Below are 14,575 nucleotides of genomic sequence, written 5' to 3'. Positions count from 1 at the left end.
ATTATCCACAATAAATTCCTACTATGTTGGGACTTTTGAGTATTAGTTATAATATCCAATTTTTATGACCTAGCATCTATATATCTTGGGTAAAATGGCCTGCATTGATTCAAACACAGAGCATAAATGTTTATTTTTTATTTTTTATTTATTTTTTTAATTAATTTATTTTTTTATATGAAATTTATTGACAAATTGGTTTCCATACAACACCCAGTGCTCATCCCAAAAGGTGCCCTCCTCAATACCCATCACCCACCCTCTCCTCCCTCCCACCCCCCATCAACCCTCAGTTTGTTCTCAGTTTTTAAGAGTCTCTTATGCTTTGGCTCTCTCCCACTCTAACCTGTTTTTTTTTTTCTTCCCCTCCCCCATGGGTTCCTGTTTAAATGCCAAATGAGTCCATTGGGCAATGAGTGACATTTGTAGTGGCAGCATCATTTGTATTTATAGGTTAATGAGCAGGAGGTTTTGAACTGAACCATCGAATCAGGACTCCTTTGGTTGGAGTAACAAAAATTGATTCCTGCAGGGTTCCTCTACTACTCTCACCCCTGTGCTTCTCCTGGTGACTGTTTTCTTCTTCTTCTCATTGCGGACATATTTTGTTTCTCTTGTTCACTTCTTGACTCCTCCTGTTATTCAGGAGCATAACACCTAACCCACCGAAGTGAGCCAACACTTTTCTCTTATCCTAAGTCAGATTCCCTGAGAATTTTGATTGCCTCAAGTCAGAGCACATGCAAGTAAGGTATCTTGGCAGTACATTAGATGCACCTAGGGAATTTTAGAAATACTTTGTCTAATTAAGTTTGAATCTCTGTGGGTTGGTGCTAAGACATCAGTAGTTTTAAGTTCCTCGGGTGATTCAGTATTTTTAAGTTCCTAAGGTTGAGAACCACTGTCTGAGAGGGTGGTAAATATCACAGTATAGAAAATGACTAGTAAGCCTTCTTTGGGGACAGGGACATAGTTGGGGATGGGTGGACGGCATTATAAGCTATACAGACGCTACAGGAGCCAACCAAAAGTTCTATGAAATCATTCAAATTACATAAAATCTGTAAAGTATTTAACACATATTTTTAAAAGTAGTGTTAGCATTATGAACTTAATTCTGCATATGAATTTGCAATCCCAGTAAGGTACAATAGAAGTCACACTTTTTTCCTAAATAAAATTATCGATTAATCTGACCACAAAGCTGCACAGTGAAGTAAAAATTCTATTTCAATTACTATTGAGGCTTCCTCCATCTGAATGTCCTCAGTCCAGACATTCTCCTCAGTCCATGCCATTTGGAGAAAATGCTCAGGTTTTCATGCCTGAGATCCAGCCTTCAAGAAACAGCTCTAACCCCTTCTCTTTGCAGGACCTCCACGTCTGTGGAAGCAAAAATCGTAACACACTTTGGTGTGATTCTAGATGTAGGAAAAGAAAATATTTAAGACAATTACATTGTAGCTGGGGAAGTGTATAGTGTGTGAGAGGATGTAACGTGTATCATGTTTTAAAAAGACATGATAGATATGGTACTCCTGGGTGGCTCATTCGGTTAAGCATCCGACGTTGGCTCAGGTTATTATCTCACAGTTCGTGGGTTTGAGCCCCACATTGGGCTCTGTGCTGACAGCTCAGAGCCTGGAGCCTGCTTTGGATTCTATGTCTCCCTCTCTCTCTGCCCTGCCCCCACTCACCCTCTGTCTCTCCCTGTTTCTCAAAAATGAATAAACATTAAGGAAAATTAAAAAAACAAAAACAAAAACAAAAAACACAGTAGACAAACCAAAATGGAATCCAATACTGTAAGTAAAGTTAGCTCCCAGAAAGACAGTAAATATTTTTTGATAATTCATCCAGTGTCTTAAGCTATCTTGTTACTTGTTTTGAACCCTGTCTCCAGTTCTTGGCTGCTCTTTCAACAATGCTAATTGTGAGTGTTGTCTACTACATTAGGCAACAGATAAAGATAAGTTGATTGATACATCTCCAGTGCTATGCATCTCTACTTTCTATTTATTGCATGTATCCACATCCAAGAATGTATTTCAATGTGATATTTCTAAAAACAAAGACCGGACTTATTAGAAATTACTAAAATTTATTTGTTTTAAATAGTATTGTTGGCTTCTATCCCAAGTGTGGGAGCTGGGAGGAGGAGATGTTGATACTAGTCAGTCCTTTTCTTACTAACTCACCTTATTACATTTACAAAGAAAAAGTGGCTCACATTGAGCTGGATCTTTCATTTAAATCTATTGGGCTGTCATATGCCTGGATTTATGTATGGTGAATGGTTTTTAGCTCCTTCCATTAATAGATATTGGTGCTTTTTACTTTCTGCTTTATGTGTGATTTTCTTTTCCCACCAATAGCCACTGTGAAACAACAATCATTAGATACCAGGGCCCATATGAAGACGGGCAAGTTCTTGGGGAATGGAGTTTTCTGCAATTTAGAACAGAACTGAGCAAGAATGGAGAATCTGATCAAAGAGTAAACAGGCAAATGATTTAAAAGCACGAAGTATTTTTAAGGAAGGAAGGTCAGGGGCATGGGGAAGGATGTACAAAGTTCTTAACAGTCTAAAATGAAAGATATTTTAGCATCTAGATTTGACAAGTATTTACCACTATCTGAGAGTTTAAGGGACACGGCCCCATCCCTAGGGATTTTCCTGCATTTTCCTTGATGCAGCCAAACGCACATGTATTTGGGCAAGCCAGGAGTCCTTTAACTACTGAGTTTTCAGTGTTAGGCCCAGCTATCTTCTGCTCATTCTTGCATCTTTTGTTCATAGTAAACACCTAGGTATTCTTTTTCCCCAAACAACTCCAGGAATGTTGGAACAGTGCCCTGAAAGCAGCAAGCTCTCTCTGTACCTTTGTCAGAGCAGTAAGCCAAACACACATTCCTACCATGTGAAATTCAAGCCTGAGATAGACACTGGCCCTTTGTGTCCAATAACCGTTAATGGACAAATATCAGGTCCTCTGAGTGGTCCCACTGTAGTTTCTTTCCTAGACTTCAGATGAGAGACAGACACATGTCATCTCTCTTGGGTGACTTGGGAGAATCTTGGACCTGAAATAATCCACAGCCCTCACCAACAGCTATCTTCTTACATCAATTTTTTACCCCATAACTTAAACCTGTTTTGTAATCTGGAGATGGATGGACAGCTGAGGTAACAGAATTAGATTTCAAAGAGCTTTGCAATTTCTCATAATAACTTTGCATCTTACCCTGGGACATGGTATCATCCATTTTATATATTTTTTTGAAAAATTACTTTAAAAATTTTTGGAGACAATTATAGCCTAAATGCAGTTATAAAAAATAGCAAAGAGACATCCCATGTACTCGTCACCCATTTTCCCTAAGGATAATATTTTCATGAAGAGAGTATAGTATCAAAACCAGGAAATAGACAATATCATCTATCAACTTTATTCAGATTTAACCAGATTTACGTACAGTCATTTGTGTGTGCATGTGTGTAATTCTATACAATTTTATCACAAGTATAGAACATTACCACAGTTAAGATACAGAATACTTTAATCACAAGGATCCCTCATGCTATCTTTTCATAGCTACCACCGCTAATGTCTCCCACTACCTCTGTCCAGGGTTTTCCAGAGAAACATCACCAGTAGCATACACATGTGCGCACACACACACACACACACACACAGAATTGCGGGTGCTACTAGGCCCTGTAGAGTATATGGATTCTCCAAATGCTCCTACCTCTGGGGTTCCTGTGGCCTAACGAGAGGAAGTGGGGGAAATTTCCGCTGATGCCTACAGATGGGTGTAATTGGGGCAACCCATCCACAAGGATTGTAATCACTATTCAGCCCAACACTGACACCATCTGGATGGAAACAGGAACGAACCACAGCAGACAGGGGGCTGAACTCTGAATAGTTTGGCTGGTGATCACTCATGAACCCTGGCCATTAACCCTTTGCACCCTCAGTCGAGCTGCTCTCAAGAGATTAGGACTATGGCTTTGGACAATGGGAAGTCGAGGAGTGAATGACCATGAATTAGCCCTTGTTCAGTCGGGATATATGGAAAGACATTTGGCTTCATCTGCAAGAGCCTGAGGCAGTTCTGTTTTCCACATCTCAGCTCGAAAAGTGCTATTGCTCCTTGCTGACCAAGAAGCTGACACTCTAGCCTGGGTACGAGCCCTACCTAGCAAGTGACCCCTCCGTAGATATAACAGATTGGATGCATAGAAAAGTGGTCACCACAGCACTCGTGTGGGATGGGGTATTGTCGAGGATGTCAGAGTGCCCTTGAAATACAGGGATTTGTTTAATGCCTTAGCAGCATGCCCATGTATGTTCTAAACACCCAAGGCAACTCCTAAAGGAGTCAAGGGCCATCCACCAGAATGCCCAACTGGTGAGGGATTGGCAACTTGATTATATTGGCCCCCTCACTTCAAGTGATGGTTCAAAACTATGCCTTGTTTTTTGTGGACACCACATCTGGCCTAACAGAAGGTTTCCCTTGTTGCCTCGCAAGCCAGGCTGTCACCAGTAGGGGATTAGAGAAACTGAGCACCATGTGTGAATACCTTTGTCGAATAGACATTGACTGAGTCACACTTTAAAGGTTCTGATGTGCAAGATTGAGCAAAAGAACATGACACTGAATGGAAGGTCTATATCCCTCATAACCCAAAAGAAGCAGGGTTGGTAGAAAGGAAGAATGGAATATTAAAGCAGCAGATTGAATTACTAACAAGTAAAACCATCTTGGCTAGGTGGACTGAGGTACTATCCTAGGTTTTAATACATTTTGCCAACCAAAAAAAAATCACGAATGCAAGGATTTAGTCAGAGGCAAGGAAAAGTTTTATTGCCATGTAGTTTGCAAACTGGGGAGACCCGACTTTTGGCTACAAACTGAAAGAACTCTCCAAAGGGGAAGTTTTAAGGTCGGGGTTAAATAGGCAAGTCCTGCAAATTCTGGGCCCTTTATGGACATTGGTCAGACTCAAGTCCCAAACTGCAAGCTTTAGGATCAGAGTGGCAAGCAGGATGCAGCTCACCCCTTGTGGTAGCAGTTTCATGATGTGGCAGCCACTGAAGAGCATGACAGGATGTGTTGCAGGGGTCTTTGTGTGAATTTTGCTGAGTTCTATGCAGGTTTGTCACCCCAGGCTGTGCTGACTGGTTTTTGTTCCTCAAGCTCATTTGATCTGATCAAAATTTTAGTTTCTCACCCTTGACATGAGGGAACCCATCTTGTCTGTCAGCTACTGCTGTCTAATTCTTGGGGTCTTATGTTCTCAACTTGAATGATCAACCAGTAGGACTTGTTACCCCATAGGAGAGATTGGGGAACCCTGATGAGGCACCCAACATGTAAAGGTCTGCAAGTCATAGGAAACAGCCATGACCCCATGGTAACATGGACCAAGGCACTGTGCTGCTGAGAATACCAAGTCTCATCATGCCTGGGAAGAATTGTCTACCAGAATTTGTGGTGGAATGTCCCGTGGGGATGGGTGAGTTACTTCAAACCCCTGGGTGAGGGGGGACTACTTAATCTCTCCTGGGATCCTATTGTCCTGCCGCAAGCCAGGCCTGTTGAAATACACTAGAACTGAAAAGAAACACGCACCATTGAAAGACGGGAGAAGACGGGGGTCCTGGTCTGGCGTATCCCACGTGTAATCCGTCTCCTCAGGCCTGACAGCACTGCCTGCCCTGGCCTACATTTATGCTGTGCACACCCAGGTCAAATCCCTAAAGCTGCCAGCCTCCCTCTCTTCAAGATCAGGATGCTACACTCTGTTTCCCACTGATACACTAATTTGGCCACGATCTCTTTTCCCTCTATTGGCCTGGGGGATATTATAGCACCCACAATTCACCCAGCAAAACATAAATGACAGCCAACAGAGCCTGTCCTTACTAAACCCCGAAATGTCTGTGATGAAAACAGCTGTCCTCCAAAATACATCAGCCCTCGTTAATAATGACCAGGCGTCGCAAGAAGTAACCTGTGCTGTTATCCAAACAGAATGCGGTGTGTTCACACCCGATGAGTCGAATGTATCATCTTTACTAAATTGCATGAGGACACAAGTAAATGCCCTGAATGCCCCAACCCCAAGCCTAGGTAGGAAACCTACTAAATCAGTGATGCAGATCCTAGGGTTCTTAGTGGGAAAGTTGTTACTCATTGTCTCAATCTGTGTTTTCTCTGGCATGTATTTCTATTACGGCGGTTGCAGCCGCCTCCAATGCAGGCAGATAGCGCCCAACGAGCCACCTCCGTGCTAATAAAGCCCCTTACTGACTGCTCAGGGCATATCGGGGTGTGTAAGATTGTAACCGCCAGTCGGTCGCCGTGGCTGGAGTGTTGGAGGAGGTCACCCAGAGAGAGCACGACCTCCAGTTGACCCGCCCGGTTCCAGGCAAGCGCAAGCTCCTCGTTCGTTCCCTGCCTTTGGAGAGCATGCTCCGCCCACCGCTATGCGAGGGGGGCGATTCTCCGAGACGCAGCCTTGAGAGACCAGAGTGTTGTGACCAGGAGGGTGCCATGCTGGAGAAAACCTTTAGGCCTCCAGATAAACTTTTAGGATGTTGGCCGGCAGGTTCAGAGATCTACTCATCTTGCTGCTGGGCGAGATAAGCCTCCTAAAGTAAGTTCACTTGCTTGTTAAAACCGCTGCCGACCGGTCTGGGGAGGCCAGCTTCTGTGTTCCATCTCTCCTAACCCACTTTCCGGGGCAAGACCAGTTCCAGATTTCACCAGGGAATTCTCGACTGGGAATCAGCATTTACTTTTTGGTAGCTTTAAAATATCTTTATTTGACCGTCTTCTTGGGGTTGGGGGGAAGAATAGTTTTGCCTAGTAATTTTGTATTAGCAATTTGTAGGTTCCACTGACTTCTATCATGGAAAGGTAGTTTAAATCTTTTTTTTTTTTTTTTTTGGTAGACATTTTGTCTATCTCTCTGGATGCTTTTAATACCTTTAACCTGTCTCTGATGCTTTGCAGCGTGAATACAATGTGTATAAGTATGGACTTATTTTTATTATGTTTGGGAACTAACCAGCCTATGAAATAGTTGAGGAGGTGTGTTTCATTAATTTAGAATATTCCAAGCCATTATCTCTTCAATAATGCCCCTAATAAATAAATATATATATAATATAAATGCTATGTTATATGTAAGTGATGAATCACTAAATTCTACTCTTGAAACCAATATTACACTATATATTAACTAACTAGAATTAAAAAAAATAACCTCGCACCCCCCCCCGCAAATAACAAACAAAAACCAAAAAGAATAATGAACGTTGAACTAAGCTGTATGATTATTTCAGTTCTCTGCCCCTTTGCTGGGAGTAGAGAATGTGAATAAATAAATTGGTGAATGTGACTGGGGGAAAAAAAAAAGTATAGCCAGGTATAGCCGTTTTGAGTCCTAGCTTCATGTGAAATTCTCCAGTCTGACTTTATTTTCTGTGCCCCATAATCATGACCATTTAAACTGAAGCTCCATCGCCATGGATTTACAGATGGCTTAAGCTAAAGTCCTTTTGCTGGTGCCTACATTGCTGTTGCGCTTCTCTTTTTCTGGCCTCGGAATGGCACCTCCATGTTTTTTAAATATTTAATCCAGAATTTTTGGGTTGCGTTCAGTGTATCAAACTGATGTTACCAGAAATGAAAACCCCCTACTTAAAACTTAATTTTCAGACTCCTGAAATACGATTTGTATTCGTAATCAATTAACAGTAGTTTTTACTTATTCTTGTTATAAGGATATTCATGATATAATATCTGTAATAATATCTGCAAAGTTCTTAGTGTAATTTCTAGAATACAATAAATGCTTCACAATGTTAATTGGCACTGTTAGAATAATATAAAACATCAAAGGCACAGTCTTGGACCTCAGGGAACATATATGCTGTTATAAAAGTAAAAGGCAAAGATACAAATATGGTATGTTGATTGCAATTCTACAAAAATAACCAATGATATACAGTGTTAATATGGATCTTTTCATATTAAAAGACATTTATTTAACATAATATATACATGTATATGCAAATGTTATGTCTTATTGATTGTATTACAAGGATTTACTTTCTCCTTTATTTCTTTTCAGAGTTTCGTAATTTGAGAAATGAACATGTATTTTTTTTTCCATCAGCAAGAGTTACTGGAGTTTATTGATGCTTTATAAGCACTTGCAACCAGATTTTGTTTTTATCATTGTTCAACTTAAGCTTCCTTCAAGCATCAACTAACTCAACAGTTTTTCTCTTTCCCTCTCTCCCTTTTTCTCTCTTCTTTCCTTCCTTCTTTTTTCATTGTCTGTCTCTTTTTTCTCTCCCCCCACCCCACCTTTCTTTCCTTCATTTAGAAAGAATTTAGAAGCAGTAGGTAGCTTTCCAAAACTTCCTTGATGGTGATGGTTAAAACTGACGTAACAATTAAAATATTTGTGTGTCCGTTTACACACATATATGAGTATATGAATGATCAAGAGTTGCCAGATAAGTAAATTACTCAAGTCCCGAGTGATTTGTCACTCAGGTATGGTCTTTGGACCAGCAGCATTGGCATCACCTGGGAACTCGTTATAAATGAAGACTCTCAGGCCCCATCCTAATCTACCAAACCAAAGTCTGCCTTCTAACAAGATCCCCAGGTGGTTCATATGTAATTAAAGTTGAAGGAACATTACTGAAACAGATTTTAAACAGCAAAGTGAGCTGAGAGTTGAAACGATTATTGAAGGGAAAAATCTGTTTCAATTATCTATATGATTTTTATACAGTGATTATTGGGAAGGTTGAGAAGGGATGGTCAGGATGTTGAATTATCAATGGATAAATACCTCAGTTCTCAGATTTTTCTGCTATAGTGTAGGTACTGCCATGATGACTGCTCAAGGGTGATCATTCAAGTCTCTTAAACCCCTGATGAATTGGGAAAAGTGTAGTACTGTTCTTCATTTAAAGTGAAATTATTGTCCAAAAAACAATAGGAATTTACACATTCAGAAGAAAATCCTAAATCTCACCATGTGGCTTTTCACTTTCAATGCTTACCAGTATCTGTATATTCACATTCTGTTGTGTTTGTATGTTGTTTCATTTATGGCAAGCTATGGCATGTGCATGGGCAAAGTTGTGGTGGTTAGATGGAAAAGATAGGATATTCGAAGTCTTTGTGATCATTCTTTTTCTAGTGCTATGTTGAACTAATTGTAATTATGATTATTTAAAAAAAAATTTAATGTAATTTATTGTCAAATTGGCTTACATACACCCAGTGCTCATCCCACCAAGCGCCCTCCTCAATGCCCATCATCCATTTTCCCCTCTCCCCCCACCCCCATCCACTCTCAGTTTGTTCTTTGTATTTAAGAGTCTCTTGTGCTTTGCCTCCCTCCCTCTCTGTCCATGGGGAAAGGGAAGGGGAAATAGTTGTGATTATGATTATTAATAAGAATTCCAACTATCAGACTTTCCAATCATGATTTGTAAAGGCTGCATCACATCCTATTGAGTTGATACACAAAGAATATTTAATCGTTCTCCCATTATATGGATAGTCAGATAGTTTCCAAGTTTTGCTATTATAAATATTGTGGTAGTAAACATTTTTGTACAATAGTTTAATCCATTAAGATCATTTCCATAGCATGAATGACCAATAATGGAATTGCTGTAATCAAGTATATGCAATTTTATAGGTGTGTTTTTTGTTTTTTGCTTTTTCTAATACACTGTTTTAGGGAAGTTTTAGGTTTCACACGTGTTACCTGAAAATCAGATTTAAACATTTTAGTAAAGGAAATGATGTGATAATGAAGTCAATAAATTTGCTAATTGGTATTTATTTTTGTTTCTTCTGCTTACTTTTAGCTAACCTTTTTCTAATTTTTTAGGGTGAAAGCTGAGTCCACTGATTTGAGACTATAAATTGACCCCATGTATTGTCTTAGTGATGTATCTTGTGGGCTCATTTTGATTCAGTTAAAATTTCTTTCTAATTTACCTTTTGATTTCTTTTTAACCAATGGGTTGCATATAATTGTGTAATTTAGTTTACAAATATTCCAAACAACCTGCAGTGGGCCTTGCTTTTTTCTTTTTTTTTTTAATATCCTATGATCATTCTATGTCTTTTGATTGGATTACTTTGTTTATTTACATTTAGTGGGATTTTTGATGTGATTAGGTTTAAATTTAAAATTGCTACTTGTTTTCCATTTGTCCATTTGTTATTGTGAATTTTTATGCTTTTTTGTTGTCATTGTTCATTTAGTAGTCTTAGAATTTTATCTCTTTTCCCTAACATATTAGGTTATAATTATTTTTTATTGATTATTTATGGCTTATGCTATACATCTTAACTTATTAAAATTTAACTTAAAGTGTTATTATAACATTTTATGTAAAATATCAAAATATTACAAAAGTATTGTTCCATTCCTTACTTATTGGTCTTTTTGCCATTGTTGCCATATATTTTATTACTATTTATGTTATAAACCACAATACTGCATTGTTCTTATTTTTGTTAGAGGAGTCAATTTATTTTAAAGTAATGTAATGAGAAAATGTCTTATATTTTCTCAATCATTACCATTTCCTATTATCTTCATTCCTTTGGCAAATGTTTCTTATCTGGTATCATTTCTCTTCCACCTAAAAAACTTCTTTTAGCATTTCTTTTAGTGAGAATTTGATGATGAATTCATTCAACTTTTAATTTCTCAAAAGCCTTTATTGCTTTCAATTTTTGAGGAAAATTTACATAAACATAAAATTCTGGATTGATAGTTTTTTTTAATGTACTTTGATTTGTTGCTCCATTGTCTCCTCATTTACATTGTTTCTGATAGGAAATCTGTGGAATTTCTTACATGTATTCCTCTGTAATGGAGCTTTTTCCTCTGTATGCTATTAAGATTTTTCCTTTATTACATGTTGTGTGAAATTTGATAATATACCTTTGTGTAGTTTTCTTCATATTTCTTATGCTTGAAGTTTGCTGAGATTCTTGGATCCTTTGGTGTATAGTTTTCATTAGGTTTGAAAACTTTGGAGGCATTATTTCTTATGTTTTTCTCTTTAACCTTTTCTCTTTCTTCCAAGCACTCCAGGGTACATATATTTTGACTGTTTAAAGTCCTACTGCTCATGTTTTTTCTTCTGTAATTTCTAATCTTCTCTTAATTCTATCCAGTGATATTTTATCTCCGACATTTGTGTGTCATTTTCCAGAAAATTTATTTTGGTCTTTTATAAATATATTCCATGTCTTAATATATTTATTATATTTTAGTGTATGCAATACACTTACAGTAATTGTCTTAATTCCCTGTCCTCTGATTATAACATCTATCCGTTCTGGGTGATTTTTAATTGATTTTTTCTTTCTTCCTTATATCTTAAGTTTTTCTGCTTTATTGTTTGCCTAGTAGTTTATTATTATCTGGCAGTCGCTTTAGATTTTACCCTATTAGATTTTGTATACTTTAAAGTCTTATGGGTATTCTTGAGTTTTTTGTTTAGATGCTGTGTTGGGGGTCCATAAGACCAGGCCAAGTTTCAGGGATTATCTAGGAAAACACATGGTCTCAGCACAGAGTCATACTTTCAAGACTGATTTACTATAAAGAAAGTATTTTAAAAAATCAGCAAAGAATACCAGCACATGGGACAAAGTCTGAGGGAAATAAGGCCCAAGCTTCCGAGAATCTTTCCAGAGTGGAATCACACAAGATGCATTTAAGGCCCCCAGCAATGAGTTGTGACACGTATGAAATATTGCCAATCAGGGAAACACCCCCAGTTTGTCAAGTACACAGATTTCAGAGTGCCAGAAAGAGAGAGGATGTTCGGTATAAATCATATTATTTGTTCAGTCAGTTTAGGCACAGCAAGTTGCTCTTATCAGTTAATTGTGAGAACTGTCCCTAAACCCAAATTCACAGATACCAGCCAATGCCAACCTTGTATGCACGCCTTTCAAAGGATAGCAGTCAGGCCTGGTATGTTAAATCTTTCTTGCACAGAAGCTATTAAGTCACTTAGAAATAGTTTGATTCTTTCAGATCCTGATTTAAGTTCTACTAGGTGGGGTCAGAATAGTGTTTACTCAGTGGTTAATTATTTCCCACTATTGAAGCAAGACTCTTTGAGTGCTTGTCCAATAGTATGTGAATTATAGGTTTCTGAGCCTTACTGTTGGTAATAGGCACTATTCCCAACCTGGTGAGTCTCAGATACTATTCCCTCTTATTCTTGTGGGTGTTTCTTTGCCAACCTTCCATAGTATCCTCTCACATAGGTGTTGATCAAGATTTACTGAACCCTCAAAAGAACTCCTCTATATGTATTCTAAATTCTCTCTCTGTGCAGCTCTTCCTTTGCTAGTACTCTGTTCTGTGAACTCAGGTCACCTTGTTCTCCCTACACTCTGAACTCCCTCTTCTAAGTCTCAAAGTCCTACAGGCTGTGCCAGTTTTTTCTCCTTGGGCCTCATACTGCAATCTCTCTCCATATAGTAAGTTAAGGATTCTCTTATTTATTTTCTGTCTCTTAGAGATCACTGTCTTATTGCCAGATGGCCAGTGTCTTCAAAACTTTCTTGCATATATTTTGTCTGTTATCTAGTCATTTGGGGCTGAAGGGTAAATCCAATTCCTATTATTCCATCTTGGCCCGAAGCTAAGATTTCTCAGGAAAGATAAATTTAAATAGTTACGCTTTGAGGTCTGTCATGAAGTGAGCCTCCAGTTATTCAGTCCCTTCCTATCCTTCTTCATTATCAGATTTTCTTTCTTTTTCTGCCCCTGATGGCTCCTGTGTTTAATCATCTGAACAGGTTTGAGCCATACTGCCTTTAATTTTGCTCTCTTGCATATCTCTCATATCCACCCTGCTTGTCTGGTACTGTATATGTCAGAATCTTTGAAATTTTCTCCCCAAAATGTATCATTTTTTTCCACTAAGGCTTCACTTACACTGTCCGTGTGGCTAAACCACCTCCCTGTCTGATCTTTGTCTTGTTTTCTCCTTGTAATCCTAGTTGTGAATCAAGTCAGGTGCCAACTTCTCAGGAAGCAATTCTTGAAGATCCTTCCTACTCACTTAACCAACAAAGGCCACAGCCCTTCTTGGGTTTGTCACAAGCCTCTGGCCTCCATTATTACGTCTAAAAATGATTTATCATGTTTTTTAATTCTTTGACTTATTTTCTTTGAACGTGAGTCCCTCAAGGCCGTGAGTTCTGTCTTCTTTTGTTATGTCATAGATCCCAGCTCTTGTGAGTGATTTCTAATAATTGATTAATAAATGTTTGCTAAAATATTATTAAATTATGGACTAAATTAGTTGTAAAACATTTTTCATCATCTAATATAACCCTTTATTTTATGTATTAAAATGGTTGTGAGACCCAGTGAGAGCAACAGTGCATTTTAGTGAAGCATCCACAGAAAGATTCTTTAGGGGCGCAGGAATATAGGGCTGAGCCCTTTGGTCGGATGGCTCAGTGGAAGGTAGTATGTGTCAGGGGTAATAAACAACAGTGATATAGATACAGGAGGCATAAAACAAAAAAGAGGTAAAAAGATAACTGGAGGGTATATGGTACTGGGAAGAATAAAAAGATATAAGTATAGACTTTGTCAGTTTCTTTCCCTTCTGAATTCCTAACAGTGTATTTTATGTCCCTCTAAAGACTATAGAAGAAATAAGAAAAGCTAAGTCATGTATTTTAGAATGAGTAGAAATAATAATTATTATAATAATAAATGTAGCTAATATTTATTGCACACTTACTCATTAACTGTATATTGAGCACCCTCCTGAGAATTTGATGCGTATAACCCAATTTAAGGAAGAGGGGCTCAAAATGATTAACAATTTTGCCAACACTCACACAGCTAGTAAATGTCAAATACAAGAGGATTAGGCTTTGAACAGTCAATGGTTTTAACCATTGGGTTAAAATAGCCATGACCCTTAACTAATTCTTGATAGAAATCCTAGGTCAAACATTCTTAGACCAAAAAAGAGGAAGTATTTTTCACATTTAGCGTTATTTTTGCCTCTTTTGTACTTTGATTCAGGGTCTCAATGACATGATTAGGATTTCTTCTGTTTTCCTCCTTTTCTAAGATCCATGCAAAAATTCCTTCTAGCAGTTTAGTTCTCCATGTCCCTGGGTTCAGTTTTGGTAGAGAAGTAGAACTTTTCTTCATCAACAGTGTAAATATCATGGCAAATTTATTTTTCACCAAAGAATCATTCTCTTCTTTCCATTGTGTAATGTAGTCATGGATAAGTTTTTCTAGGTTGATAGTTTCTAAGAAGGAACATGAGAGTGAATTCTAGCCAGTGGACTGTGGATGGAGATATATATGCTACTTCTAGGTCTAGGCCATTGAAATCTCTCATTCATAATGATCCTTTCTATTCTTTTTCCACTTATGAATGGTACCCTAAGAGCTACATTGAAATCATGTTAGTGATACAATGCTTGCATTAGCCCATTTTTCTGA

This window comes from Felis catus, chromosome A1 (genome assembly GCF_018350175.1).
Source record: "Felis catus isolate Fca126 chromosome A1, F.catus_Fca126_mat1.0, whole genome shotgun sequence".
Lineage (NCBI taxonomy): Eukaryota > Metazoa > Chordata > Mammalia > Carnivora > Felidae > Felis > Felis catus.
Note: the sequence above shows the minus strand (reverse complement) of the source record.